At 47.1% G+C, this 27,323-nt stretch overlaps 1 pseudogene across 1 annotated transcript in view; it reads left to right on the plus strand.

Annotated features, from left to right (window-relative positions):
* The first annotated feature begins 354 nt into the window (after positions 1–354).
* LOC147717721 (E3 ubiquitin-protein ligase TRIM39-like) overlaps positions 355–27,323 on the plus strand; it is a 165,800-nt pseudogene continuing 138,831 nt past the window's right edge. Inside the window, exons 1-3 of the transcript XR_015296087.1 lie at positions 355–760; positions 5,083–5,178; positions 18,406–18,636. The product of XR_015296087.1 is annotated as an E3 ubiquitin-protein ligase TRIM39-like (transcript). The remainder of the gene's footprint in view (positions 761–5,082; positions 5,179–18,405; positions 18,637–27,323) is intronic.

Raw genomic sequence — 27,323 nt, forward strand, 5'->3', positions numbered from 1 at the left:
CAGAGCAAATCACAAGAGACTAAAACTAACTGTAGGGCGCGTGTCAGGCAAATCAAGCAGACGCATCACCGTTAGGGCCAGGCCAACTGGATTTTCTCCCACCTGGAGCCACGCCCGCTTACACATGGAGCCACGCCTGCGTCACCTGCAGACACGCCCAGTCACACCTGGAGCCACTCCCACTTACAATCTGAGTCAGTGTTGGACACGCCCAGTTGCACGTAAGGGCACGCCCACACAGAGGAAGACACTCCCACTCCGGCTGCACCCGCGCAATGAACAGCCAGTAAAACCCCGAGAGTGCCCTAAAAGAATAAAGACACTCCCACTTCACAGATTGCAAGAAACGAAAAAAATGGCGGCAAACAAGCAGGTCAAGGAGGAGATCTCCTGCTCCGTATGCCTGGAATATTTCACAGACCCCGTATTTTTGGAGTGTGGACATGTCTTTTGTCTGTCCTGTATCACTCGGTGCTGGGAGGGGCTGCAGACAGACTTCCCCTGCCCGCAGTGCAGAGAAACCTCTAAGAACAAAACTTTAAGGCCCAACAGATTTTTGGGAAACTTAGTGGAGCTGTTGAAACAGCTTCACACTCCGAGTTCGGCCATCAAGGGGCAGAATCTGTGCAGAGAACACGAGGAGAAGCTAAAACTGTTCTGTGAAGATGACCAGGAGCCCATCTGTGTGATCTGTCGAGAGTCTAGAGACCACAAGGCTCACTCAGTACTTCCCATGCAAGAGGCTGCCCAGGACTACAAGGTGCGTAAAATATTTTTTATTTTGTGCATTTTATAAAGCGGACATAACCCGCAGGTGTCAAAGCACTGTACAATAGAACCAGTTACGTTACAAGAGAACAGTGTTACACAATAGAACATTACACAGATAAATTGGCGACTTAAAAGGAAGGGTACACAAACACAAAATCCAACACAGCACGCAAGGGTGTGAAATGTACAAGAAAAAATTCAAATTTACAATAATGAGCGAACTTTCTAGAGGGGCCTGAGAATAAAAGTCTTAATTCTGAAAGTGTCTTTGAAAGAGAAGAGATTTGAGGTCCGCTTTGAAGATCCGGGTAGAGGGAGTGGCACGGAGCAATGGGGGAAGCAAGTTTCAGATTCTCACCACATTGCCTGAGAAGGATTACACCATCGATCTTTCCCTTTTGAAGGAGGGGGGCTCAAGCAGAAGCTTTTCCCCATTGCGAGGGGGTCTAGAGCCTCCGGACAATTTCAATTTATTCGCCAGGTAACGAGGGCAGGACGTGTGCAAGGTTTTGTGTGTGATGCAGGCAGTTTTATAAATAGATCTTGCCTCGATTGGAAGCCATCGAAGAGAGTGCAGGATAGGAGTGATGTGGTCGCTTCGTTTAGACCCTGAAATGAAGCGAGCTGCTAAATGGAGGATGGTATTGAGAGGGGAGAGATTGGATTTGGGTAGGCCCGTCTGAGAGAGTCAGAAGAGAATTGCAATAATCCAGTCTAGAGAGAACCAGCGATTTGTTTCAAGGTTTTAAGGTCTTTCTCCGGGAGGAACCGACGAATCCCCCACAGAAGGCGCAACTGGTAACTTGCGTTCTTAGCAATAGAGTTGATGTGGGAGATTAGCTTGTCTTTTGTCAAGTATGACACCTAGGGATTTAGCACTGTCGACAATGATGGGTTTGTTGTTGAGTCAGTTCAGCTGATCCATCCAAGATTGAACAGGAGGAGGGGAGAGAGAGGTAGAAAGGAGGAGGAATTCAGTTTTGGTGGGATTTAGAATGAGTTGGTGAGCAAACATCCGTTTGTGAATAGAGTTGAGTAGTGAGAGATCGTTTGCGGAAGACACCTTGAGGTAGATTTGAGTGTCGTCCGCATAAAGATTTACCCAGATTTACTTAGGAGGTTCCCTAAAGGGTCCAGGTAGAGATTAATTGCTGCTACGGCAAGCGCCGTGTCCTCCATGCTAAACTGTAATGGTGGCGCTCGCCTTGACGTTAAAAGTCCCCAAAGGTCTCTTGTGCGATCTTGGGCTAAATCCTGGTCAATGGTAATATTGTAAAGATTTGCAAAATGCCTCTGCCAGGTATTAGGATCTAAATAGTGGTCAGAAGCCTTCATGTTTTATTTGCTTCCATGTGTCATCATTTTTCCAGAACATAGCTTGGTACCCAGTGTTTGCATATTTTATACGGTCCTCCCAAATATTGTATTCCCAATTTCTTTGGGCTCGTTCTTGGATTTTCTTATATTTTGATTTTTCTGATCTAATCTCTGGTATGTTTTTATTTTTGAGGACGTTAATGAGCCCGTCTTTGGCCAGTCTGCATTCCTTATTATATCAGGGGTTACATGACTGTACCATTGTCTTGGCAGCACCTGTTACTATTCTTGGTTTGGTTAGGTGGATTTGTATTTCCTTTACCAATTTTTGATGAATTGCAGTTATGTTAATTTTGTGATTTCGGTACAGATAGGTTACAAGATCACTAAAGATGTTATATGTATTGGTGAGAGGTTTGACTTGGTCTAGTATGGCAGGCCATCTGAATGACTGCCGGTTGTTAGTTACCAGGAGCTGTCTTGTTCTGCTCCTGGATCAATTTCACCTTCTTTCACTCTAACTAATTCGGGGTATTGATTTCTCTTTTGAACCGGTTTACACTCGACTGCGCGGCGTATCTCGCCAATGGTCTATGCTAACTCACATCACTGTATTTTGTACACGCATCAGCACGGTGCTATGTATAATGCTCTCAGAATGCTCACTGATTTGATGCAAATATTTGCAGAAGCTTGAAAGCAAGATAGACGATTCTTTGCTTTCAAAATAAAATGTTCATAACAAAATGAAAGCAGGAAAAAAACATTTTGCTCAACTACTGTTAAAATGTCAGGTACCATTTCTTTGCAGCATCCTTTAGTAACGTGTTGATGCATGCTAGTATTTCCCAAAAATATTAATAATGGAAAATCAGTGTAACCGGTCTCAATAAGATTTTGGGAAACAAAAATAAACCAGCATTGGCAAAGCCAATAGTTCTGAAATTGGTGGTCAGCTTTTTAGTTTTGTCAATGTGTAAATTGTTTTGGCATGGTTTTTGTAAAACCTTATTTGTGTGGGAGCTGCCGTGCCCTCACTATTATAAAAAAACAATGGCAAAAGCAAAAAAATGTTTTTGGTCTCAAAAAGCACACACTGCCACAGTAGTTACTGGCACTGAACAAAACAACTTTGTGTGCTGATATGCTCCTTGTGAAAGAGCAGAATGCTGTCCCTCATAGTGAAGCCAGCCGATACAGAGTTTTAATAAACGCAAAATATCAAAGTCAACGCTAGACCAAATTAGGGGCCCAATTATAAAAGCAAGTCTCAAAAGTGCACCTGTAGTATATGTCCTATGTGCAGCTATACGGAATTCCCAAGACTTGACAGAAGTAGGACAAGAGATAATACTCCTAAAAAATATCTGTGAACTGTATTTTAACATAAGCAAATATGCATGTGTAGATTTGCTCATCGGACATCTGGGTGTTTGCCAGTTCACTTTTCCTCCAACCACTTTATTCCCAACTCTGGAAGAAGGTTTATGTCTCCCATTGTCAGGAGTACATTTCCAACATTTCTCAGAATGGGAAAAGATTAGAGAAGAGTTGTTAAAAACCCTTAAAACAGGCAAGTTTGTAGGCTTGCACAGACTCAAAAGGGCTTTCTAACCCTGGAACTATTGCTTACCACCTTCAGCCCCAGTATGTAGACCTGTGGAAATGTTGCAACATAAGGGTATTGCAAGTATTCAAACACTACTATGGTATGAACCCTGGCATAATCCGAGAGGCTATATCCGAGCTCTTATTTAATGAGATTGCTGCCATAATTTGTTGCCACGCAACATGGCACCAAAGGGACAAGTGGATTTTGTTACAGGACAAGTAGATTTGTGAAGCAACCTGCCCCATGGACAAGTAGATATTTTTTTAAATTTCACACCTCTGGTACAGTGTGATAAGCGTAGATGCTGTCAACGATTTTTGTTACTGCATGTAGTGTTTTTTAAAAAGGTGATTCTACAGCTCTTTGCTAGATTGGAGAAGGGGTTGGGCAGTCTTGATTGATATGGGCATGTTTTTGCAGATACTGGATGCAGGGATAGAGAAGGCCGGTTACTTATGTTCTTCTTTTTTCTCTGCAATCTATGTTGTTCTGGCTCAGATACTAAGCTTGTCAGCGAGATGTGCGGGGTGCATGTTATAATGGCTTTGTAAAGGATGCAGCTGGTTTTGAAGTTGGTGTGGCCTAGCTAGAGTAGCCCAATGGAAGGTTTGTGATCATGTTTTTTCATGACCTTTATGAGGCGTTTCGATGCTTGTAAGGTGTCCTTATGGGGGGGTCCAGTGTGGATCTGGGAGGCCGTGTAGCAAAACATTATCACAGTCCAGATGAGTGAATATGAGGGCTGGAGGAACATTTATATTGTCCCTGTCTAGGAGGAATGGTTTCACTCTACTCAGTAGAGCGAGAGCTGGTAAAAGAAGGCCTTGGTTTTCTTGGCGATGTGTGACCCTAGGGTGAGGTCAGTGCTGAGTGAGAATCTGAGGGTGTGGCATTGGATTAAAGTTTGGGGTTCTAATCCATCCAAATCTATTTGTTGAGCCAGGTTTGGACTAGTTCTTGTTTTTTGCTCTGTTTTGGTGGGAGTTGAGCTTCAGGTAGGTGCTGGACATCCGTCCTTGATATGGTGCAGCCCGTGTTTGAGGTGTTGCATGTCTGCTGCAGGTGAGTCTTTTGTATAAACTGAGGAAGACTTCTAAGTACGATAAAAGAACTTGCTGAGGGGTAGAAGAATGCGAAGTACCTATGTGGCGTCGCATTCATATAGTAGCTGATGTTCACCTTTGAAGCCTAATGAAGGGCATGTGTATGCGGAAACTTGACATAATGACCATTGAGTAAAGTATTTATGCCAACAAATGTAGTCTGTAGTATCATAGGGCAGCTGCAAAGATGAAATATTCATGCTTGTTTAGAACAATGTATTTAAATAGTGATATGCAGAATAGCTGTTGGATAAGATTAACACATGGACTGTTTTTCAGAAAACACTTCATGGCCATGTGGAACGACTGAAAAAGGAGCTGGAGAGCCTGCAGACATGGGAAGCTGAGCAAAGTAGGACTTTATTGGAGGTGGAGGTGAGCGGTTTTCTCGCTTTATTTATAGAGAGATGCGAGACATGGTGAAATAAAGTCAAGACAAGGGGTTACGCCTGTGGGTCAGGACTTGAGATGAGATGTGGGGCGTATTGATGATGGAACTTTAGGTGAGGGACTTTGGGGTAATCCTGAAATATCTGAAGGTGCAAGACCTGTGAGTTCATCTGACAACTGGGGTTGAAAGACATGCATGTAGGTACATCAACTGGTCAAAACGGAAGTTAAGAGACATGGGCTTACACCAGACTGTCAGAACTGTAGGTGAGAGACATGGGGTACCAGTAACAAACACAACTGGAGGTGTGAGACATGGAGGTACTGCTGGTAAAACTGGAGGTGAGCGGCATGGGATAACTGACAATCGGAACTTTAGGTGAGAGACTAGATGTACCCCATACAATCTGAACTGGATTCTGGCAATCAGAAATGGAGGTAAAAAACGTGGACGTACCTTTGACAGTCCTAACTGGAAATCACCCGGCATTGCACTACCCCTGGTTGAACTGGAGGTGAGGTACATGGGGTTACCCCTAGTAGAACTGGAGGTGAGGGGCATGGTGGTACCCTTGACAATAAAAGGTGGAAGTGAGAGACCGGGTGATAGCCCTGACACTCAGATGTGGCGGGTCACTCCTGTCAATCAGATAGTCGAGCCATAGGGGAGAGGAATTTACCTTGTTTGCGTACGCAATCAATTATAATGACTAATCAGAATAACATCAACTCACTTTATCTAGAGCTGCCTGTGAGTATCTTATTAATTTCCTTCAAGCCATTCAGAACTACAATGCTATCTGATTTTGGAACCCATTTTGTACTCGTCCATCTCCCGCCATCTAGCACTCTTCGCTGGCATCTGGTCTTTAGCGCACTGCATATACCAGCGTGCCTTGCTCAAAAGAATGGGCCAATCTTTATTCATCAAAGAATCTTCCCATACTAGAACTATTTGTTCTGGTACTTATAATAATGGTATGGCCATGCATCCTGACCAGTCACCCGAGAAACTAAAAAACAATCAAACTGTTGTTTTTAACCAGAGCCTTATACAGTGTGTCACTGACTTTCATACTGCCATGCTACATTTGTGTTTTTGGGATTCCAACCGGTTACAGGGGCCTATACTGTCACCTTTTAAATTTTTCCTCGAATTTCCAGCCTGCCTATCCTTCCATTCGACCCCTTAACCCCCAGCTAGCCCTGCATATCCTCTGCTTTTGAGTTAAAGCTGTGACTGTGCAATCCACTTACCCTACCATGGCAGAGGCTTCAAACTCTCCCAACTCGATGAGGCACTCTGGATATTACCACTTTGCTTTTTAAGGGCACTACCTGTGCATAGACTGTTGGACTCGAGTTTGCTCCAGGATTGGGATGAGCCCACTTGGCTCCTCTGTGTTACTGTGTATAGTAACTATATGTTTGCTCGAAAGTGTTACTTTTCAAGGGACAACTGGTTGGTCCTTTGTCATGGTTTTTATTGTTTACATGATACAGAAGTAAGCTATTATCGGGGCTGCTTCTATTTGATTCTTGCTGATGACACTAGTTAGAGGTCTCTATTCCATCCTCTTGCCTCGTAGAGCTTCCTGGCCCCAGCCAAGACATGCTTGCCTCGCACACATCCAATACCAGAGCTGGAACGCTGTACAGTTTCACCAAGAAGCACTTGCCGTCACCCCATCCCAGCTAGGCTAACCCTCCCTAGACCTGAAATCTACACACATTGCCCGAAAAGCATACAATAACTAGCTGCAGAATATTTCTCGAGGCACTGCTTAAATTCATACTCTTGTTGAGATGCAAGATGAGCTGTCAGAACCTTGTCCCTTTGATCACTGTTGAGGAAATGAACCAGCAACATGGATCATCATGGGAGGAGCTCCAAAAGACAACCTATCCCTCAAGCATTTGCAATGCAATAGGTCTCGCATTAGGAAAGTGTGAGCTATTGGTATTGTGAATGACACATTTTTTATTTATGTGTTGGTTTTGAAAATAGCAAAATGAATAGCTTTGTCATTTACAATGCCAATAGTTTTTACTTTAGTAAACGTGACACCTATAGCATTTTTAATTCAACATGTGTTGTATTTATGTGACTTAGATGTATTGATATTACAAATAACCATGGCTTTTAATTTTTTAAAATAATTAATACTTAAATAAAAGTTAATGGCAATAGCTTAAACTTTTGTAAATAACTTTTGTGAAGATTATGTTCAGTGTATTTTATTGTGACGAAAATCCAAGAGCAAAACTGAAATATTAACATCTTTTTGTGACATTTGTAATAAAGCTTGAAACATTGAGAGAACATATTTGAACCAGTTGTTGTTGAATTGTTGCACAGATTGATGCTGTGGTGGTGCTGAGTGATGTTGTGGTGGCGACGAGTGATGCTGTGGCGTTCAGTGATGCTGTGGTAGCGCATAGTGATATTGTGGTGCCCCTGAGTGATGCTGTGGTAGTGCTGAGTGATGCTGTGGTGATGCGATAGACAGAGTGAGTGCGATAGATAGATAGAGGGAGGGCGATAGATAGAGGTAGGGCGATAGATAGCTAGATAGATAGTGAGGGTGATAGATAGTAGATAGATAGATAGAGTGAGGGCGACAGACAGAGTGAGGGCGACAGACAGAGTGAGGGCGACAGACAGAGTGAGGGCGACAGACAGACAGAGTGAGGGCGACAGACAGACAGAGTGAGGGCGACAGACAGACAGAGTGAGGGCGACAGACAGACAGAGTGAGGGCGACAGACAGACAGAGTGAGGGCGACAGACAGACAGAGTGAGGGCGACAGACAGAGTGAGGGCGACAGACAGAGTGAGGGCGACAGACAGAGTGAGGGCGACAGACAGAGTGAGGGCGACAGACAGACAGAGTGAGGGCGACAGACAGACAGAGTGAGGGCGACAGACAGACAGAGTGAGGGCGACAGACAGAGTGAGGGCGACAGACAGACAGAGGGTGAGGGTGACAGACAGACAGAGGGTGAGGGTGACAGACAGACAGAGAGTGAGGGCGACAGACAGAGAGAGAGTGAGGGCGACAGACAGAGAGCGAGTGAGGGCGACAGACAGACAGAGTGAGGGCGACATACAGACAGAGTGAGGGCGACATACAGACAGAGTGAGGGCGACAGACAGACAGAGGGTGAGGGTGACAGACAGACAGAGTGAGGGTGACAGACAGACAGAGGGTGAGGGTGACAGACAGACAGAGGGTGAGGGTGACAGACAGACAGAGAGTGAGGGCGACAGACAGAGAGAGAGTGAGGGCGACAGACAGAGAGAGAGTGAGGGCGACAGACAGAGAGAGAGTGAGGGCGACAGACAGAGAGCGAGTGAGGGCGACAGACAGACAGAGTGAGGGCGACAGACAGACAGAGTGAGGGCGACAGACAGAGTGAGGGCGACAGACAGAGTGAGGGCGACAGACAGAGTGAGGGCGACAGACAGACAGAGTGAGGGCGACAGACAGACAGAGTGAGGGCGACAGACAGACAGAGTGAGGGCGACAGACAGACAGAGTGAGGGCGACAGACAGACAGAGTGAGGGCGACAGACAGACAGAGTGAGGGCGACAGACAGACAGAGTGAGGGCGACAGACAGACAGACAGAGTGAGGGCGACAGACAGACAGACAGAGTGAGGGCGACAGACAGACAGACAGAGTGAGGGCGACAGACAGACAGACAGAGTGAGGGCGACAGACAGACAGACAGACAGAGTGAGGGCGACAGACAGACAGACAGACAGAGTGAGGGCGACAGACAGACAGACAGAGTGAGGGCGACAGACAGACAGACAGAGTGAGGGCGACAGACAGACAGACAGAGTGAGGGCGACAGACAGACAGACAGAGTGAGGGCGACAGACAGACAGACAGAGTGAGGGCGACAGACAGACAGACAGAGTGAGGGCGACAGACAGACAGACAGAGTGAGGGCGACAGACAGACAGACAGAGTGAGGGCGACAGACAGACAGACAGAGTGAGGGCGATAGACAGATAGATCAGGGCTCAAAAAATTCACTCGACCGCTCACATTTGCGAGTCAGATTAATTCAGGACGAGCTATTTTTAGGTCCTACTCGCCATTTCTGGCGAGTTGGAATGCAAACTGACACTTGACCTCTGCCTCTAAAAACAGAGGAAATGTTACAAGATAGCAAGATTTAAAGGCATCTTTATTGCTCACAAAGTAAATGAGCAATAAAAATGCTTTTAAATCTTGATAATTTGTCACATTTGCTCAGCTTTCAGAGTTAGAGGTCAAGTGCATTTCAGTTAGGTCGAGGAGATTTTGTAGGTTACTAGACCTGCAGGTCTAGTGCATTTTTAATGATTTCTTTAGTCCTGTAGATAGATAGATAGATAAATAGAGTGAGGGCGATAGATGGAGTGAGGGCGATAGATAGGTGGAGTGAGGGCAATAGATAGGTGGAGTGAGGGCAATAGATAGATAGATGGAGTGAGGGCAATAGATAGATGGAGTGAGGGCAATAGATAGATGGAGTGAGGGCAATAGATAGATGGAGTGAGGGCAATGGATAGATAGATAGATGGAGTGAGGGCGATAGAGTGAGGGCGATAGAGTGAGGGCGATAGATAGAGTGAGGGCGATAGATAGAGTGAGGGCGATAGATAGAGTGAGGGCGAAATATAGATAGAATGAGGGCGAAAGATAGAGTGAGGGCAATATATAGATAGAGGTTTATTGTTGGGAAATCCAAGGCAATTAAGTAATTAAGTAAGGAGTTAGCTACTTACATTTGAATAATATTGATCCAGTTTGCAGGACCAGCAACATCTCTATCTGAAAGATGTAATTTAAAGAGTTTTTCTGGGGCCCAATAAAGGAATATTGATGCAAGAGTTTTGTTTATGCCAAAGAAGGCATGAGTTTATTTTGTAGGAGATGAACACATATGTTATATCATGATTGTGTGGAGAAGTGTGGCTCACTGGTTAGAGGAGGCAGACCTGGAAGCAGAGGTCAGCCCGGGACCAGGGTTCAATTCCCGGCTCGGCGGGGTCTTGAGTCCTAAAATGTCCATGGACTCGACAATTCTCGCTCCGGTGCCTACTCTATTCACGGGTTCACACTCTGCGACTCTGGGCAATAGCTTGCTTAATCTCCACAACGGCCCCTCGCGGCGGGATGCCTGGCTTTCACCTTGCGGATACCCTGCCGGGGTTATCTCACAGGGGAATACCAGGACGGGTTCCCTAAGCAAGCGCTTAGAAATCGCTAGGTGCTTTGCGCTATATAAATTCCTGTACATTGTGAGTTGGGAGGTTCTCTATACCAGGTTTGGAAGTATGCGGTCCATTTAGACTGAACAGGAGGGGGGAGGGGCGAATGTTTATGGGTGTGTGTATTCATTTATAAATCTTCGAAGCAGAATGACCCAATTCAGGCTTTGGCACAATAAGGCAGGAATAGGTGGCAGAAGAGGGCCCAAATTGGAGATTTTAGCTTTAATTTTTAGGAACGTATAAAAGTCTAGATCTGAAAGGAAGAACTTGTGTTGAAGAGATGCAAATGGTAGAGGGTCCTTTTAAGAAAAGATATTGCTAATCAAGTTGACACCTTTACACACCCAAATAGAACCAATCCTAGCGAAGAATGGGCTATCTGTTTTTCATTATTCCACAAAGACATATCACAAGATTTAGAGAAGTTACTATTGAGAAGTTTATCCTCAATTTTTAAGGCTTTCAGTTACAGCATATCTAGAATGATACAATATGAGTGTGTTAGAGACAACGTTGTCATAGAAAGAGAAGCCACTAGAGTGTAAGGAGGAGATCGCACAGTTTGCGTTGCTGATGAAACAGCGCGCTGGGTCCAGCCTGCCAAAATTTCCGGGTCGACTGGTGTTGCACCTTCTTTGGCTGCTAGAGCCATCCCCAGTATTTTCGCTAGGGGACCCACAACATCGAGCATTTTATCTTGGCAACCGCGCCAAGCACGGTCCAACCCACGTTTGGGGTCCTTAGAGAATTTTTTCAGGAAGGTGAGCATGCTGGCATCGATTTCTGGAGTTTCTGCCATGTTGCCTGGCAGTTCCGGACGTGGACACTCTGACTTTAAACAATTGCGGACTTCTCTAGAGAAGCGTTTCCGCAGATTTTCATGGAGATAATCCAACACCGCAGGGGACGGGATCCAGTCCGAGGACCGGGGATGCACAATGTCTGAAGGATCAAAAGTGAAAGGAGTGATGACCTGTTCTGCCGAAGCCTTGGGGGCAACTTTGGTCTTTTTTGGAGGAGGAGGCGGTTCCTCCGAGGTATCTGTGTCTGTGTCTGTGTTGGTGGTAGTGGTATCTGTATCCACCGGATCCGGGCGTTTAGCTTTCGCCTTCCCGCCTGCGTAAGCGTGTTCTGCCATACCTGAGCCTGGACCAAAGCATTCAAGGCTTCAACAATGTTGTCCTCTAAAACAGCCTCCTGCTGTCCATCACCAACTTCCTCCTCTCCTCCATAGTACTCCTCAGGGTCCTGGGCCCACTCTTCCATAACGATAAGGAGTTAATTAATTATCACACAGGGATAGCTCCCTACTGTCCACAACCAGGAGGGGTAATTGGGGGGGGGGGAGGGGGGAGGGCACAGCCCAAAGCACACTTATAAACTTGCCAACGTTACCCAAACCCCCTCCGCAAAGCTGTACTCAAAAGGTCAGTGACCTTGGCCCAAACAGTTCTTGGAGCGTGTGCACACTCTGAAGGCCTCTATTTTACAACCTGTTATCAAGGCGATCCTACAGGGAGCCTGCCGGTGTGTAGAACGCACTGAAAATGCGTTCAAGTCTGCCTGGGAAATCGCGCCGAGGCGCGCAGCCCAAACGCGACCAAATCCGCCCAAATTGGTCGCGCGTGTCGGCCGTCAGCTACCCGGCGTAAACTCGTGGGAGGGCGTACCAGGGAAGCCCAACGCGCGCGCCGAAGCTCTGCCGGTAACCGGGCCCTGTTGAAAAAAGCGACCGGCTCCCTGCCTGTCGGAGACCGTGCAATCAACACGGTAGAGGTCGCGATCCTGAATAAATTAGTTTAAAGCTGGATGAACGCCAGCGGCGGCCCGTAATGAAGCTCCAGAGTACAACGGAGCGAGGCAACCAGCTCCCAAATATGCACCAACAAACTACAATTTTGTAAGGTAATCACCATCAATAAATCGTGGTATCAAATATATAAGTATACCATATAAAACAATCAAGAAAATATCCCCATGCAAACGCAGAGTGAGGGAACCAGTAAAATAGGTGCACTTAACTCTTGCTGTGAGCAGCAAAGAAAGAGGATGATGGGAGCACGCAAGGGGTTCTTATGGACTATGGGGGCGTGCCTATACATATGTGCATCATGGGAAATGTAGTTTGTTTTACTGTTTTTTATAAAAATATACATTTTCATTGGATGCTGTGTTTATTGCAGTAAAGATTGAGAATCATAATCTGAAGCCTCATGTCCTGTAATAGAATCGCTGCATCCATGAAGCGGGCTGATACACGAGCGCTGAGGGAAAGAATAACAAGCAGTAGATTAAATGAAACTCCAGACTGTGTTTCTTCAGGCTGGGGACAACAGCACGGACACTCGCCAGGTAATTGGAAACTGCAATCAAGGAAGACCACTGAACGGAGGATCTTGCAGTATCCGTATCAGTTTTTTTGCCTGGAGGGCTTCATCAATGTGTTTTCCGAACAACGATTTGCCATCATAGGCCATGTCCAAAAATTTTGTCTGGACTTCAGGTCTGAAAGTGGTGGCTTTAAGCCAACCCTGGCATTGGAGTACTGCTAGTTGTTAAATTGGTATCAACAATGTCTAGTGCGCAATCTATTGTTTCAGATGCCGCACGTTCTCCCTCCAATAGGATTTTCCGTGCTTCCTGTCTTCTGTCCTCAGGAATGAGCTTAATCAGCCCAGCCATATCTGACCATATTTCGTGGTCATAACGCCCTATTGTTGCTAGGGAGTTAACTGCTCTGATGGATGCAGCTGCCATTGTTGAAAACTTCTTGCCAATCAGATCAAGACGATGCCCCTCCTTGTCCGGCGGTGTAGTAATAGGTGTTGCCGGGTTCTTAGATCTTTGTTGGGTAGCTTGGGGAATGACCGAATCTGGCCGAGGGTGCCCAATTAGACAGGATGGACTATTGGCAGGAGCATAATACTTCTTCTCTATCTGTGGAAGCACTGCTGGTACAGATGCAGGAGTTTTCATGATTTTGAATCCCTTCGTTCCATATATAATCAATTATAGGAACAGCCCTGGTAATTTTCCTGGATTCCGCTTTAAAATCGTGAAGGAAACATTATTTGTTCAACAGTGACAGGCAGTTGAAATCTAGCAGCAGCTCGCTGCATCAGATTGTGAAATCCTTCTATATCTTCTGGTGGCGAATCAGATGGTGGAGGAGTAGGTGGTGAAGGCATTGGGATAATGTTAGAATCCAAAGGGTCTACATGAGAGTTCTCTGGTAATTCACCTTCTTCAACTTCCTCATCAGAGGATGTGTCCTGACCCTGATGAGGGTCTGGAGTCTGGTGTTCTTGATGAGGGTGTGGAAGTTGAGGAGTTGGAACTGGAGCATCAGGTGGAGGCAAAGGGTCCGGAACCGCCACAAGTGGTGGTGGAACTTGTGGAATAACTCGCTGCGGGGGAAACCGCTGTCTGTAATCTGCGAGCATGGCTTGCAGGTCCTGTATAAGAGTTGGAGGCATATGGCCCGTCTCACTCTGGCGAGATTGCCTATGATACACTCTATGATGCGGGACGACAATGTCCTCTTGATAATATTGTTTGTGGTAATTCTCCTCTTCATCCTCATCGTGACACTTGATGTGTAGCTCAGGATGATGAGCTATCCCAAATGGTCCTTCTTCGTCGTTGTAATAATCATCCTCTTCCTGCACATATGTTTCAAGGTGATGTGAAGGAGTAAGCAGTAAAATATTGCTATACTCATGTCTTTGGAATGTTTTGAGCTGAAAACTCCAAGATGAAACAGGCGTTGAATGAGTTGGAACCACAGTCAATGCCGTAGACGGAACAAGTAAGTCCCCAGTCGATGGAATCGTCGTCGACGGGCTCTTTGTCAATGTCATCGACGGGATCATCGTCGATGCGCTTGAGGTCGATGGAGTCTACGTCAACGGGACAGTTGTCGACGGCGCAGTAGACAACTTAGTCTTCGCCGACGATACAACTCTCGTCCACGGTGGAGGCTTCGTCGAAAGTACTGACGTGGACTTCTACGCTGACTTCTTTGACAGGATAGTAATCCTCGTCAACATTATAGGAGAGGTGATAGACGTCGTTGAGATAGTCTCCGTCGACGAAGGAGCAGAAGAAGTGACAGAAATCGTCGACTAAGGGGGGAAGGCCAGAGATTTTTAGAGGCTTTAACTCACTGTTTTTGTAGATGGCTTCTCGGAGTCCTTGAGAGCAGAGGTCTGAGGAGACTTCTGACCCAGAGGAGATTAAAGGAGACCTCTGAGAAGGGCCAGAAGTGGAGTGGGAGGATTTATGGTGTTTTCTGCCCTTACTTGAAGAGCTGTCCTGTGATCTAGCTCTCTTGCTGGAAGTTGAGGCTCTATCATCCTCTTCAGTCGAAGAAGATTTAAGCCACAACCGCACTCTTGCCTCCCTATCCCTTAGGGTCTTAGAAGGGAAGGTACGGCAAATTTTGCAATCTTTTGCCTCATGTTTAGGGTAGAGGCAGTAGATGCAGTCCTGATGTTGGTCATCAACATGGTCTCTCTTCTTGTCACAGGTTCTGCAGGGCTTAAATAAGGCATTCTTGTCAGTCATCATGGAATAATTGAAGACAACTGAGTGGCACTCAGGGAGATTCCCTTCCACACGATGTGCGGTGAAAATCTGAGGAGAACTGGCTCTGCTGAGAGTGTTCTAGAGGGTGCTGATTGGTTGGGACAAATCTTTTGGTTCTTTTAGCATAATGAGGTAGATAGGCTACTAAGATGTAGGCCTCAGCCTTTTCTTTGGGGCCTACTACTATTATTTACCTTTGGCACTACTTTTGTATTTACCGTGGGACTCCCGCCTCGGCGTCCGGGAATGATTCAGGCATGTGAATCTATGAAAGATACCCCAATACTGGATAATCTAAAAAACAGAACAACAACATGCGTGTATTGTGATAGCCGCTTAAAACTGCCATGTTGGAATGGAAAAAGCTTATATATAATACTAGTAGAAGAAAGCCAAAAAATAGTAAACTATTTAAAAAACGCATAGTATGATTGGTGGTGGTTGTGTTTTGGTAAAGTCTCTCTTTATTGCTTGAAGGATGTTACCATGTGATGTACTTGATATTTTTCAATTGACCAAGTACTGCTTCTTCGCAGTTCATTGATGACCTAAAATATTACAACAGGGCTCTTCTCTGCACTTGAGATAAAAGGGAAGAGAAATATAAACATTAATGAGAAATAAAAGGTTAATAGAGAAATTGTTTGTTTAAAACAAATCATTGAAGTCACTGATGGTTTCAGGTGACTGGGAATTTTTAACAAAACTGGTGTCCGGCAGAGGGATTTTGTTCTTCATTTATTCTGTTTTTTTAAGGGTAGATGACCGCGTTATAAAAGAAGTAATTGTTTTTGTTGGTGTGCAGCTTTTCCCTCTCTCATCATTGTGTAACCCCGTTGCCTGACAGTTTCATAGAGCGCTCCGTAGCTTCCTGCAGATTTATTTCCTGGCCTCTGAGTTCTGCCCGATAACGCTGCTGCCTGCCATTGACTAGGATGAATACACACGAGGAACAATGCCCACTTATAGGATCCATGCAGATGCCAAACGTGCTTGACAATTTCCTCCTTGCATGTGGCCTCCTTCCTACTCGCGTGTGATGGGCAAGAGGAACAGGCCACAGCAGCAAGGGACAGCGGGGGTTGTGGGAGAAGAACAGCCACAATGCCCCGCAGACGGGGATGACCTTGCTTGTTGTGCGTTGAAGAGCGGTTTTAGTATAATTATTTATATAAAAGGGACTTAATTAAATTTATAAGCAGTAGTAAAAAAACATGGGCAAAGTTTTTACCCATCAGCTATTTTAACAAAGCTTAATTGTGCGCCATATCTGGAAGTGAGTTTGAATTAAAAAGGTATTGTCCTGTGACATCCGATCTCGGTCAATATGTCTGTGTGTTGTGTAATTGGGAAATGTTTAGAATTTTGCCTCTGGTGCTTTTGTTGATGGACTGCAATTGATATGTCATTTAGCTTGTCTAATAACAAAAAGTGGAGAGCAGGAAACAATTTTCTGCAAGACAAATAAAACAACTCACTGGTTGATGCTGTACAACTGCATTCACAATTTAATGGGCTAAAGTAAACCCCATTTTGCAAGTGAGGTGTCGTAATCCGAGATTGTTTTGCAACAACTTGTTGGCTGCTTTGTTTCCAATGCCTCAGCAGCTAAAAGATTTGCAGTAAAATGATTACAGAATTATTACATGTAGGGCTGTATTACACCGCAGAACGTAAGTGTCAAAATCTGATTTCCCAAGTCGCATTATTATTCTACTTTGGATATTATATTAGCCCTTGATTTCCTTTTACAAACGCCTAGGCCTCAAAGTCTCAGAAAGGATAAGGCCTTGAACGCTAAGTAAATAAATAAAAAACAAACAAATGCACAGCCAAGATATCTGGTGCAGTACTAGAGTGGGTCCCTGCTTCAGCCCCGAGGGGAGGTGGGGAGCTGGTGAGTGTGTGTTGCTATTGTAGCGTTGGCTTCCCCCAACGCATGCCGACGTGCTGACACGCATAAAAGAAGTTCCAGCAAAGCGGATGAAAACCGTACTTGGGCCACAGGACTCTGATAAGAGCAACACACGAGGGAAAACAGGATATAGTATGCTTCAGCCAATAGAAATGGAGTTGAAGTAAGTGGCAAGCTCACAAACCAATGAAAAGGAGGGGCAGGATGTAAGCCCTTTTTAAGATGTATATTAAATACGATAGAACAGTGTGTATAGTTTGTTAGAGTATACATCCCGGTACTGCTAGAAGCACATTGTTGCATGGAAAACATGGACACTGGTGTCAGGTCCCCATTCTTTACCAGCTACTCTACAAGACATGTACCTGACATCTGCCCATAAATTCACACGATAGGCGCATGCTGTATACCTATGCTGAGGTATTATGTCCATATGTGTTGGTAATGTCTTTAACACTAACCATGTTCAGTGCACTTGCCAACTTTAGACATCCGCCATTAAAGGATTATAGGTAGTACCACTCTTAGCAAAGAATGTTACTGAAATAGTTAAGATACTCCTGCGTGTTTGTAATTGTATAGTTATCATTTTGTTATTTTTTTTAAAACGTATTTTCGTAAGTAAATCCACTATTGATAGGTTAGAATTAAAGATAAGCAGCCTATATTACTAATAAATCTTTGGGTTAATCAGCTATGTTTAAAATGTTGTGATGGATGAAATGAGTTAAAACTTTGCTGTGTTGTTGCCAGTGCTGGCTGCTACAAACAAAGGGTGGTGGGGCGAGTGCAGGGAACGCCGGAGGGGTCGCGGAACGGGGGTTTAGTGATCAAATATTGCCAAAAAAAAGAACTTACTTGAAGCCAACAGCCGCCTCGCCTCCCACGTCACGTTGCGCTTCCTCTTCTCTGCCCGACAGCCTCTGTGACACTCACATCCTCTCATAGCAGAGCAGCGTGGGGATTGGCCTAAACTGCCTAAAACGATGCTCCGCCCAGGGAGTCTGTGGGGTTAGGGGGAAACCGGAGTGAGCATGTATTTTTTGGTCAGCCTGAGAACGCCTGCCATAACACATATGCGCACATAGCAGGCCTCTTCCCCCTCCCATGCCTCGGCCTCACCACTTCCTACAGTTCTGCCTCACAGCCGGCAATGAAAAATAAAATGATGCTACAACTTAGTTTTATTTTTCATTTGCTGTCTCTGAGCCAAGCAGTGGGGTGACGCTCCTCTGCTATTGCAGAAGAGCCGCCGCTGGTTGTTGCACAGATTGTTTGACAGACTATATGGCCTCGCAAAGAAATGGTTAGGTTTATAATTTTATGTGTGTTTTTGAAGCAGACCAATGTTTGTGTCAGATGCAGACAATGTGATTACACCTGGCTGTAGCATACAAATTCCGAAATTATGTCCTTTGATTTTTGATTTTTAATTAAGGGAGACTTCAAGAATCAAGTGGAGGTGATCCGTAGTACATTTGAGCTTCTAAAGAAGTTTCTGGACAAGGAACAGCAACAACTTCTGAGCCAACTGGAAAACGAACATAAAGAAAATATGAAGAACATTCAAGAGAAACTGAGTGACCTGGAGAAGCAGCAATCCACCCACCAAGACCTGATCACAGAGATAGAGGGAAAGTGTCATCAGCAGGATTTGGAACTACTGAAGGTGAGAATTAAATATCTGTGGAACTAGAGGGAAGAAACCGCATCAAGTGGATCTGCTGAAATAACGTTTTTTTTTAAAAACATATTTTTATTGTTTTACCTTTTTCTTTGCAGTATATTGGTTTACAGAATAGCACATCTGCTCAACATACAGCCTACATTATCCCCAGCTTACTATCGTAGTGCTCTTAATACATGTCACAGCAATCCATTGTTGTGTGTTTTCTACCTTGGCAACATCTTCCAGTTGTACCTTAACATAACCCCGTCCTAACCGGGTGAAGAGAGACAATATGCCGTGTAAACCTGGTCTGTCATAACCGAACTGTGCGTAGCTTTATATTACCAACTTGACAGAACATATACTTGAGAAAAATAACAACCCCCAACGGAATCATGTGGCACCCACCCCCCACCCTCTAGTCCTGCAGTTATATATATAGAACATCTCCAGGTTCGGTCGTCAGCACTGGTTCGATCTTTGTCCATACATCTGTCTTGTTCCCACAGACACCCAGGCTCTCACTCTCGCTCATAGGCCCAGTGCCCGCCCTAGGAATGGCTAACACCAGTGTCTAAGGGTATGTCCAAAGCTCTACCCGCCTCCAATATGATGTCCCAGTCTAGTGCAACTGGGGTCTTGCGCAGGCCTCTAGCCTCTTCCCGCCGCAATGCAGCGCTCTCTACTACTCCCCACCTCAACAGTTCACTGCGCCATGCGTGTACCGTGGGTGGCATCTTAAACTTCCACCACATGCTGATCGCTCGCACTGCCAGTAGGAGTGCAAGATTTTCAAATCTTAAATTGCACTTTGTTCTTAGAAGTTCCCTTCGTAACCCAAGGAGACAATCCCCCATCACGTCAGCTAACTCTGTTATTGATTTCCACTATGTATCCCCTAATCAAGGCCCAGAATCTAACGATCCGTGGACAGGTCCATAGCATGTGGGCTAGATCTGCTCCCTCTAGTTGGCATCTGGGGTAGTGGTGGTGCGTCATCTGGTACATCCTGTCAAGTCTATGTGGTGTGAGATACACCCTGTGTAAGATCATAGTTTGGATATATTTAAAGCGCGCATTCTGTGATACCTTTTTCGGGTGCTCTAACACCCTCTCCCACTCCTTGTTCGCAAGTGCTCTGTCCATATCTCCTTCCCAGGCAGTGCGTAATTGGGTCAGATCAATTTGTGCGTGCGAGCGCAGGCCTACATATGAAAATCTTTATTGACATGAAGGTTTATGATGCATATACATTATTACAATCAAATCTTAGTCCTGCAAACATGTATTCGCTCGTCTGAGGATCAGTATACCTATTACGTATTTCTTACATATGGTAAGTTCGGTCCAAACAATAATGTGCAGTATTGCAACCAGGTGTCCAGAAAGCAATGTTCAAAGCATATTATAAATGTCTTCTGTTGTGTGCTTCACATTGTATTAACCCTCGTAACATTAATACTTAAAACTAACATGAGTCATCACATTTTGATATTCATCACACTTGTACATGGATTAAGCAGCCATTCCATAAGCCCCTTGTCTTGCCACTCATTAAAGCTGTAACAGAACGATACTCTGCTTGGTCCAGGAAATTTAGCAAACCAACACCCAGCTATCTATTCATCCTCCCCTTCGGAGTCCAGGTCCTCTCCATCTGGTACGGGTTCACAGATTTCCCCCCTATATACATTCCACGCTGCCCATACCTTGTTCCATTTGCGGGGGCAGGCTCTGAGCACATATACCGCCCTTTCCGTAACCATCAGCACGTCCATATTTTTAGCCCATCTATTCGCTGTAGGTAGTTCTGGCGCACCCCACTTCTGTACAATGTCCCGTTTAGCTACTGCAATGGCTAGTGTAGCCCATATCAACCCATATCTATCCAGATCATTGGGGTCCCAGATGTTTAACAAGCATTTGCGAGGTTCTGGTAGAACTGAGATCTTAAGCGTTTGTGAGACAGTGCGCATAATCTGCTTCCAGAATTCCTGTATCTGTGGGCATTCCCATAACTTATGAAACACTGTCCCTTCCTCCCCGCATCCCCTAAGGCAAAAGGGATGGGGTGCCCTATGTATTTTGTGAAGTAGCGTCCTAGTGTAGTAAATGCGATGTAAAATTTTAAGTTGTACTAATCTGAATTTAGCTGAAATGCCAACTTCTCTCGGGGAGGCTAGTGCTTCGTTCCATTCTGACTCATCAACCTCACCTATCTCCCCAACCCATTTCTCTTGTAGTTTCATTGTAGGGTCCTCCAGGTTGTTGACCAGTTTTTTATATGTGAGGGAAGTTGCGCTTTGTTGCATAAAGTCTGTCAGCAGTCTATCCTCTAGTGGTGAGGATTCTGGTATTTAAGTGCCCGCTGGGATCGCCTGTAGTAGCGCGTGTCGTATTTGCACGTACCTAAACGTTTCGGTGGGGCTTAGGCCATATTGCTGCTGAAGCTGTGGAAATGTAATCACCGTTCCCTTGTCCCATAGGTCCCCACCTGTGGAGATTCCTATGCAGTCCCATTGTGTAAACCCTTTACAAGATCTCAGGTTCCCTAGTGACTTTGTGTCCCACAGCGGTGTTAGTTTGGTGATTTTTCCTTTCCAGCCTAACCGTGTTTGTGCAATGTGCCATAGGGCTGCCGTGTGCTGCGTCGGTCCCAACAGTCTTTTGACGTGTGGCTTGTTGTAAAATACAGAAAGCATGCCTTCTGTCCCCAGCTGCGACCAGTCCGCTCTGTATGCTGGGTCATTTCTCGGGGTGTGGATCCACTGGTTAATTATTTTAAGCAGGGCTGCCCAGTAGTATAATTGAATGTTAGGTAGAGCAATTCCTCCCTCATACCAACTTTTTATCAACTTGTCATATGCTATACGTGCCGGGCCATTATTCCAGAGTAGGTTCGAGACTAGTGCTGCAACCTGTTTGAAGTATCTCGGTGCGACAAGATACGGGGTGTTTTCTAGCAGTTAGAGGAACCGGGGGAGCGCCATCATTTTATATAGAGCCGCTCGCCGGAGGAGCGTCAGTGGCAGGGTCGCCCAGTGTTTAACGTCCGCACGTAGGCGTTCCATAGGCGGTTTCAAGTTTTTGTCAAAGAAGTCTGTGGCATTATTCGTAATGATAATGCCCAGGTATTTGAAGGAGTTTGTCGTCAATGCCAGGGGGCAGTCCTCCTGCAACATCGGTTCCGGACCCTTCAGTATGTATATCACCGACTTGGACCAGTTCAGGGTATAGCCTGATGATCTCCCATGCGTGTTGCAGAGATTCAACAAGGCTGGGATCCTGTTTTCAGGTTCAACCATGTAGATGAGCATATCATCCGCGTATAGGGAGATTCTATCTTCCCATCCATCCTCCCATGTGATTCCCTTGAGCAATGGCGTTGTTCTAATCAGGACTGCTAGGGGTTCTAGCACTAATGCAAAAAGCAAGGGCGACAGAGGGCACCCTTGCCTAGTCCCCCGTCCCAGCGGGAATGTTTGCGAGATGTGGCCATTCGCTACTACCTGCGCCACTGGTTTCGTGTAGAGTAGTCGTATCCATGCTATATATTTCGGTCCAAAACCCATACGTGTTAGTACCGCAAAGAGATACTCCCACTCTACTAGATCAAAAGCCATTTTGGCATCAAGGGAGAGAATCACTGCCTTTTCGGAGAGAAGGTGTGCACATGCCATTACCCCATGGACCCGCCTGAGATTTAGTGCTGTACTCCTGTGAGGCATAAAGCCTGAATGATCGGGGTGGATCAGTGTCTGCAGGTGTGTCAGACGGCTAGCCAGTAGTTTTGACAGAACCTTGGCCTCTACGTTTAGTAGGGAAATTGGGAGGTACGAGGTGCATTCGGTCGAAGGTTTACCCGGCTTTGGTATGGCCACAATCGTGGCTGTACGCTGGTCCAGCGGTAGTTCCGCCTTATCCCGGCTCTCCATATACATGTCGAAGTGGTTTACTGAGTATGGAAGCCATCGACTTATACCACTCCACGGGTAGTCCATTGGGACCCAACGCTTTACCCGACTGCAGCGCCTGAATCGCCAACTGAATTTCGTCTTCTGTCGGTTCAACGTCTAGTTCTTGCACCGCTTCCTGTGTGAGCCTGGGGATATCAATGTTCTCAAGCGAGATCGACGCCGTTGAATCAGTGATGTCGTGCTCTGGGGTATATATCGCTTGAAAATGGCGCGCCAAGGTGCGTACTATTTCTTCTGGATGTGTCTGCAGCTGTCCGTCATGTGTGTGGAGCCTCTGTATCCCTCTATTACTCCCCCCTCTCTTATCTAACCATGCCAGCATTTTCCCGGCTTTGTCGCCTACATCATATATTCTATGCGCTGTGCTTGTGATATAGCCTTGGACTTTCGTCTTAAGGTGGGCCTGGTATTGCTGCTGTCGTAACTGTAGTAAGTGCGCTGTTTCCGGGGTGGGATTCGCCATGTGAGTAGTGTTCGCGCTGTGGAGTGTCAGCTCGAGCTCTGTGAGGTCTCGCCGGGACTCTCGTTTGTGTCCTGTTTATTGCTGCAATTGCTTCACCTCGTAGGACCGTTATGTACGCTTCCCACAGGACCGCGGGAGAGGACACCGTTCCAGCGTTTTCTTCAAAGTAGTGTGTGGTTGCCAACTTAAGTTTCTTCCTAATCTGAGGGATTTTTAAATAGTTTGGGTATAGTGGGTAGATTCTAGCGCATTTCTTTTCTTTGGTGGTGAGTGATAGAGATATGGGTGAATGGTCAGATATGCCTCTGGGCAGGATGTCTATTTTGTCTATTTTCCCCAGTCCAACCCCAAGGAACAGGAAATAATCTATTTGTGACAGGCTGTTCGAGGCATGTGGGCTGCTGAATTCATATCTGTGCATAGATCGCCGCCTAGTGTTGGGTCCGGATGACTGCACATTGTTGTCCTGGAAGAGTCTTCGAAGTATCACGAGATAGGTGGCTCCTCCCCTGGACTACAGTGCGCATGGGCATCGCCTCCATCCCCAGATTGTTTTTTTCCGCCATTGGGTTCGGATGTGTGTAGGTTCCCTCTGTCGGAACCGATAGTTGTTCACTCTCTTAACTCGAGACCAAAAGGTCTTTAGGCTTGGCGCCGGTATCGGTTTCGTTCGGGTTTACTGTTTTCTTCAGCTCCGAACTCTCGCTGCCCTTCCGCGTGCTGTCGGCGCGGACGGGCCTACACGACGCTCCAGACATGGAACGGACTCCGTTTAAACGGTGCCCAGTGTGCAACGCGAAATACTCGCACTTCGACGTGCACCCAGTGTGCAACACTTGTCTGTCGCCGGACCACGACGAGGCCAGGTGTATGGCCTGCTCGAAGTTCCGGTGCAAGAAGACCCTCAAGATTCGTCGGGCTGCGAGACTCCAGGCCAAACTGTCTGCGCCCCCGCCGGACGACATCTTCGAAGAAGACGTCGGAAGCGACAATGTCCAACAGGTTTCGGACTCTAGCCCTGCGTCCGAGGGGGAGGCCTACGATGCAGGAGACGAGGAGTTTGACGAAGCCGGCGACGAGGTAGGGGACGACGATACGGCCATTGCCACCGTGGGGGATAGCTCAGAGGAGGAGCATCCCCGGACTGACTCGGGGGCCGACCCCCTTCCTGCGGCCCAGGTCGAGGGATCGCCTTCGGGCCTTACCCAAGACCATGTTATTAGTCCAGCAGCCCCGCCTACGGGCCCGGCCACGGACATTTTGGAGGTGCCACTCACATTTCCAAAAACGAAAGTGAAGCCTTCGGGTTCAACACCTCTGGTTTCGAAACCGAAAGTGAAAGCAGTGCTGAAGGCTCTAGAGGCGTCAAAATCAAAGAAATTCAAAATGGCCGACAAGGACAGTCCCGCCAAGATGGCCGACCCGAAGGCCTCAGGGTCGGTGCCGAAGATGGTCGCGGTCGATGACCCGAAGAAGGCTTCGAAGAAGCGTCAAGGCGATCCCAAAGCTCTGGCTTCCCCGGCTCCGGCTGTCGGAGCCAAGGACGGTGCCGCATCGACTCCAAAGACGGTGCCTCTCGCCGACACCACTCCCAAGTCAGGGAAATCACGAGAGGCGGTCACTCCCTCTCCAGCCCTTTCGAAGAAAGTCGAAGAGTCCCTGAAGCTGATTCGGAAGGTCGCGGAGCTTCCCGACCCTGAAGCTGGGGTGTCGAAGCCCGTGCAGAAGCCGTCGAAGGCACAAGAGCCTATCCGCTTCACCCTGCCGCCGAAGTCGACGCCGAAGGCCTTCGCTTCGAAGCAGGTAGCTGGGGTGCCCTCGAAGGAGGTGTCGACGCCCAAAGCGTCTCCGGTGGTGGCTAAGTCATCATCGACGCCAATACCGGGAAACTGTCCCTCCTCAAAAGGAAAATCACCACGGAGCCGGTGTTGGAACACTATCGCATTCCTCTCAAGAACAAGAAGGACTTTGCGGGTACTTTAGCACCTTTGGCGCCGGCGTCTCCCAGTGACCTGCCGCGTTCCCCGACTCACTCTAACGCGGGGGATGGCGACGAGGAGGAGGTCGAGTACAACTATCCGGCGTACTCGGATCCGGAGGAGGAACATGAACCTTGGTCTGCCGGAGGCGACCCTGAGGACCCGCAGTCGGGTCAGGAACCGCAACTCTTTGCGGCGAAGACTTCGCCTTCAACGCGCTGATCGAGAGAGCTGCGGCTAACCACGATGTCGAGCTGCACTCCGATCCTGTGGATGTGGACTTTTTATTTGACACTTTCTCTGTGGCCGAAAAGTCAATCAAAACTTTGCCAATGCTCAAGGGAGTGCTCAAGCACGCGCAGGAGGTCTTCAAGGAGCCCACTCGGGCACGTGTCATCAATCCACGCATTGATAAAAAATATAAGGCAGCGCCCTCGGATCCAACATATATCAAGGGACACTTGCCACTGGACTCTTTGGTTGTGTCCAACGCTCGCAAGAGGGCGAACTCACAGACTGGTGACGCTCCTCCCCCAGACAAAGAGTCAAAAATATTTGAGGCCTCAGGGAAACGCATTGCTACACAGGCAGCTAACATTTGGCGCATCTCGAACACGCAGGCCCTACTTGCACGCTACGATAGGGCTCATTATGACACCCTAGAAGCACTGCTGCAGCACTTGCCTGACCAGTACAAGGAGGCAGGGGAAATGTTAATTCAAGAGGGAAAGCTCATCACAAACGCTTCCATCAAATGTGCGCTAGATGTGGCTGATACGGCCTCCAGGGCAATCAACACTAGTGTGTTGCTCAGAAGACATGCATGGCTTAGGATTTCAGGGTTTAAACCTGATATACAAACGACCATCCTGAACCAGACGGTTAATCCTGACCATTTGTTTGGCCCTGAGGTGGATGCGACGCTGGAGAAAATGAAAAAAGATACAGACACTGCTAAGTCTATGGGGGCCCTCCAGTCTCAGCAGTTTCGGGGCGGTTCCTTTCGCCGCTCCAATACCAGAGGCACCTCCAGGGGTCAGGCATCGCAATCCATCCAGTACTACAAGGGCAATTCCCAAACCTCATACACCAACAAGGGTAGAGGTGGCTACAGAGGCAACAACATCAAAGGCAGGGGACGTGGAAACAACAGCTCCAGGTCCACCGCCGCCAACAAGCAGTGACGCCTTGTCACTGCCCCCCGACCACACAACACCGGTCGGGGGGAGACTCCAGCAGTTCCTGCCCGCGTGGAAATCCATCACCACGGACAGGTGGGTCAAGTCTCTTATCCAGTACGGTTACTGTCTGGAACTTACCTCCACTCCACCGAACATACCCCCAAGAAGCCGTCCTATGTCCGGCGAGCACTTGCTCTTGTTGCAGCAGGAAGTTCAGGTCATGCTGCAGAAAGGGGCAATAGAGCTCGTCCCACTACAGGAAAGGGGTACAGGGGTTTACTCTCTGTACTTTCTAATCCCCAAAAAAGACGGTTCCCTGCGGCCCATCCTGGACCTCAGGCCCCTCAACTGGTACATTCTCTCGGAGCATTTCCATATGCTCACGTTGCAGCAGGTACTCCCTCTGCTTCAACAGGGGGACTTCCTGGCTACGTTGGATCTAAAAGACGCATACTTTCATATCCCCCTGCATCCTTCCCACAGGAAGTATCTCAGATTCACGATCCAAGACCAGCACTACCAGTTCAGGGTTCTGCCGTTCGGGGTCACCACAGCGCCAAGGGTCTTTACGAAGTGCCTGGCGACTGTGGCGGCGCATCTGCGACGCCAGAACGTCCACGTCTACCCTTACCTGGACGACTGGCTCATTCAAGCAAAAACAGTGCGCCGACCACGTGTCCCGCACCATTCATCTCCTGCACGATCTGGGATTCTCTCTGAACTACCCGAAATCCCATCTCCAGCCCGCCCACGTACGACAGTATCTGGGCGCGACCATAAACACTCTGGTGGCTACTGCGCAGCCAACTTCAGTGAGAATCGCCAGTATCCAAACGCTGATCCAACGATTCAGACCTCAACACTCGCTTCCAGCGAAGGTGTTCATGCAGTTGATAGGCATGATGGCCTCCTGCATCTCCATTGTCCCTCACGCGAGACTACATATGCGTCCGCTTCAGGAGTGCCTGGCACGTCAGTGGACTCAGACTCATGGGCAACTGACAGACCTAGTGTTGGTGAGCGGTTGGGCATACAACTCTCTGCATTGGTGGAATCCACAAAACCTTTGCAAGGGCCGACCATTCCA

This window comes from Lissotriton vulgaris, chromosome 5 (assembly GCF_964263255.1).
Source record: "Lissotriton vulgaris chromosome 5, aLisVul1.2, whole genome shotgun sequence".
Lineage (NCBI taxonomy): Eukaryota > Metazoa > Chordata > Amphibia > Caudata > Salamandridae > Lissotriton > Lissotriton vulgaris.